The 3771-nt window shown below is 38.6% G+C and overlaps 1 long non-coding RNA gene across 1 annotated transcript; it reads right to left on the bottom strand.

Annotated features, from left to right (window-relative positions):
* Positions 1-666: 666 nt before the first annotated feature.
* LOC147977902 (uncharacterized) lies at positions 667-2443 on the bottom strand. The gene is made up of 4 exons (XR_015599516.1): positions 1984-2443; positions 1590-1915; positions 1091-1178; positions 667-992 (listed from the first exon to the last, which is right to left on the bottom strand). It is a non-coding gene; the product is annotated as an uncharacterized LOC147977902 (long non-coding RNA).
* Between the last annotated feature and the right edge of the window lie 1328 nt (positions 2444-3771).

The raw sequence follows: 3771 nt of genomic DNA, 5'->3' as shown, positions 1-3771 counted from the left end.
ACATGTTATATAGATGTTTAGCTAAAGTCTTCTAGAACATGCTTCACAAAATTACCAAGTTTGACATGGTATCACAACCGCGGCCCTCGGCCAAGGAGTCTTCTAACAGCTGGCCATCTTTAGTTTTTCAAATCCTTCTTCGGCCCTGGAATGATGGATGGGCGGTGAATGCCCATATATGATTTATCTTTTTCATTTTGGTTTTGGTCCGGCAACGGCTTGGTTGGGGCCTCTAATTTTAGATGTTAAGCTTTGCTGTGAGGTCCGTTTGGTGTTCGACTCGGACATTTAGCACTCCTTCATCAAGTGAATAGGAGTAGTGTCAGATGTTGCCAAGACTAGATGACGTATTCCCGCAGACATGCTAAAAATAAAATCATCAATACTATATTTGAACATTTCTTCAAATATATGTTCAAATAGCAAAACATTCTTGAGGAAACATATGTTCGGGGAAAACTTGAAACACAAATATTGATATACCTTAAAATCATGGTTAGTAGTAAAAGACTGGTACCACGTGACAACACAAAATGTAAACTGCCATAGATAATTAGATATATGGATAAACATTCATTCGCCGGAAAAAATGTGGTATCAACAAATGGACATACTGTACATAGATCAAAACGTGGCTCCACACAAAATATAAACTACGATTAATTTAACACATCCTAGTAACACAAAGAAGGGTTCAAATGTTAGCAATACAGTAGTCAACATGTTTGGGAAAAACCCCGTAAAAAAAACATGATTGGGAAAAGTACGGTTTATTTTTCGTATGAGCACACTCGCTAAAATCTTGGAAGGAAATGATTCTCGTCGTCCCTCTTATCACCATGTCACTTAAGTACATATAGAAGCATGCTTCATATTACGAAGAAAGGTGCTAGATGCAAACAAACGTCAGCAAGAAGTGCGTATCTTTCTCAAACTATTAGCAAGAATCGTCTTAGCATAACAACCTTTTTATTCCTGATTCCTATTTTCCCCTGCATTATCAGACAAAAGGGAAGAACAAATATGTGGTAAAGATAAAGACTTTAGTGATCCTACATAAATAAATTTGACAGTAGTAAATGAAACATACCAATGAATTACAAATCAATGTTTCTTGATCCTTTATGTAGAATTGTCTCCTCAATCGTCGATTCAGGTTGTACCGGACAAAAGTAAATCTACATAGAAGTACACAGGACGTAAGAATATATATCATATACTTGTAATAACATGGAGACTTTAAGGAAAATGCTACAAAACTATACATGCAAACTGAGCCAGGTTCAAAAAATAGCAAACAAAACATTTGAAGGCCAACAAAAAGGCATGAACGACCAGAACCTGATCCAAAAATACGCCAACAAAAATATTGACGGACAAAAAATAGCGCTGTCAATAATAATACTCAGCAACATCTAAAACTGAAATCAATTATCATCCCAAAAAATTAAGTAATAACAATAGCATAATAGGCACAAAAAATTTGAAGGTAAATCACATCAATGTTCTAATTAGGGGTAATTGGGTGCAGAGGAGGTGCAACAAATAACTAAGGGTAGCATGCAGGTCGCCATAAGAAAAAGGGGCACCTTCTGGTTGCCTGTGATGGCGGTTCAGATATCGATCTGCACTGGGGTAGCTGCTGCTCGATGCCACGGACGTGCTACAACTATCAAATCTACCACGGACGGATTGATCTGCGTTGATCGTGAATCAGCATACCCTTACCCAATCCCACCCATGGGCCATGGCTCCCTGCTAACGTAACCAAATCAAATCAGTATACCTCAACTTCTATCAAATCGAACTACACGAATATGACTGGAATCAAAAATGGAAAATCTGAAGGTAGAAGGATGAGTAGCAGAGGCGTGGGGATCGTTGGTTGAAATACCTGGACGGCGTCTCCACCCACCTGTTTCAAGCCAGCACATGACTGTTATAAACCTGATCAGACTGGATACAAATACAACTGGAACCAACCTCCACCAGTTCCCAACCAACGCTGGAGATAGCTTCGCCGGAATAGAGAGAGGAGACGTAAGCCGCTGTCGACGATGCTACAGGGCACCATCGCAGTCTACACCGGGAACGGAACTACAACTGGCAGATGCGCCGAAGACCGACGGTCGTAACAGAGGACCTGACAACACGGCGAGATCGCTTCTTTCCTACTCGCAGAAAAAAAGATCGCTTCTTTCCTATGTATTGCCGCCCAACTGTATCGTTGCTTAGGGAAATATTGGTCCTTTATTTATTCACAGGGAGAGAGAGAGACAGTTGGGCTTTTTAATGAGACGATTAGGCTTCTTTGTTCTGTTTGGGAATCGCAAGACCAGTGGGCTTCTGTGCGTCATTTAGTATACGTAAACAGAGGGACGACACCACACGTCTTAACGTTAACGGAACTGGTTAAAAAGGTTGCCTAAAAAAACTGGTTAAAAGGAAGGATAATTGATGATGTGGCAAGTGATGAGGTGGATAGCTTGCATGTCAAGAGAAATATGATAGTGGGGATGAACTATTTAGGTATTATAGATTATGATTTTAGACTTACTAATGTATTACATTGTAAGGTTTTTGTGAATAATTAATAATACGGTTGGATGCATCGCCATATACAGAGGCCGGGATGTCATCCTTCTTTTAAAAAAAATGTTTTGGTTTTTTGAAACCTTTTGGGACACTTTTTTTGGCTATTCTTAAAGCTTAAAACCCTGGCTTGAACAATCCAGCCGGTTCAACAAAAAACCCTGCATCATAATTCAATTTTTCTTTGGTTCCACTATTTAATAAACTCATGACTAGAGATAATCTTAGGAAAAGATAGATCATTAAGCCAGAAGAACATTCTGTTTTTTCTGTGCACGGAATGAATCCGTGGATCATTTGATGTTTAATTTGACCGTCTGGTAGACCATACTATTTGCAATGTTATTTCTGATTGTTTTGGTGTCTGCCTTGGTCATTCTTATGGATCGATTGCTAGATTTTGGAATTCTTTTAAGATACTAGATTTTGAATTTCTGATAACAAAAAAAATCATCTTTCAATTCCATATGTGTTGTTCTCTGGAGCATTTGGAAACTTAGGAATTACATGATTTTTAGGTTTGTTGGCTGATCACAAAGACGATCAAATGTACGTCGGTCCTTCGTGCAGAAAAAGCCATGAAGAAAGCAGATATATTCTGACTTTTTCCGTCCCACCTCGGCTCATGAGTGGCTATGCATAAAATCGGATTCAATCGCAAAAAGAAAAGAGCTTGAAATCTAATGCTATCCAGGCACATGCAAACAATAAATCCGGAAATATCTCAAAGGCTCATGTGGGATTTTATGACATGCTGGGAGATGTAGTCTCGTCCCGGTTGAACATTATGATAGATATGCATGCTCAGATGTTCTATATCTAGTATGCACACACATGATTAGTTTACAATTCAAGGTTAGTATTGTTAGCACTATCATGATGATTTATTTATAAATGAAATTAATTAGAAAATATAAAAATATCCAACAATATACAGACTATATAAAATTTCGTGCAGAAAATTTGTGTGCGCCAATCAATGCATTGACCTCGAACCACGAATTCAGTCTGATCATGCACCATGGTTGGAACATCCCATTTCCATGTATTTAATTTTTGCGAAATAACGACCAGTCCCCTACGAATTTTATGAATTACTAGCTGACATAGAATCAAGAGCTGAGTTCGTTGTGATTGAATGTTGAATATGGCAGGTTCACATCCGGCTTCGCCACCACA

Source organism: Triticum urartu, chromosome 3A (assembly GCF_056163025.1).
Source record: "Triticum urartu cultivar PI428250 chromosome 3A, HENAU_Tu73, whole genome shotgun sequence".
Lineage (NCBI taxonomy): Eukaryota > Viridiplantae > Streptophyta > Magnoliopsida > Poales > Poaceae > Triticum > Triticum urartu.
Note: the sequence above shows the minus strand (reverse complement) of the source record. Positions and strands in the feature narration are given on the sequence as shown.